This window comes from Arachis ipaensis, chromosome B5 (assembly GCF_059453495.1).
Source record: "Arachis ipaensis isolate K30076 ecotype BB chromosome B5, ASM5945349v1, whole genome shotgun sequence".
In the NCBI taxonomy this organism is placed as follows: domain Eukaryota; kingdom Viridiplantae; phylum Streptophyta; class Magnoliopsida; order Fabales; family Fabaceae; genus Arachis; species Arachis ipaensis.
The window spans coordinates 94,213,915-94,214,314 of record NC_142440.1 but is presented as its reverse complement, the minus strand read 5'-3'; the positions used below and the strand labels follow the sequence as shown (position 1 = coordinate 94,214,314).

Sequence of the window (400 nt, the reverse complement as noted above, 5' to 3'; positions counted from 1 at the left end):
GGACAGTTGAAACTTGGCCAGTCTCCATCCTCTTTGTTAGGGCAACTAGTTGTGCTGTAATCATCTTGTTTTGTGCTAACAAGGCATCCATAGAATTTAGCTCCAGCACTCCTCTCTTTTGAGTCCTTTCTGAAGCATAGAAGTATTCATTTTCAGCTACAGTCTCTATAACATCTATGGCTTCTTCAACGGTTTTCTTCTTGTTGAGTGAACCCCCTGAAGAGTGGTCCACAGCTTTCTTTGCCTCATATGATAGCCCTTCATAGAAGATGTGAAGTTGAACCCATTCATTGAACATATCCGGAGGGCACTTCCTTGTCAAGTCTTTGAACCTCTCCTAGGCCTCATAAAGTGTTTCACCATCTTATTGTTTGAAGGTTTGCACCTCAGCTCTAAGTCT

At 42.5% G+C, this 400-nt stretch overlaps 1 non-coding gene across 1 annotated transcript; it reads left to right on the top strand.

The window, feature by feature from the left end:
* The first annotated feature begins 293 nt into the window (after positions 1-293).
* LOC148565023 (small nucleolar RNA R71) lies at positions 294-400 on the top strand. Its single transcript, XR_015884878.1, has one exon. It is a non-coding gene; the product is annotated as a small nucleolar RNA R71 (small nucleolar RNA).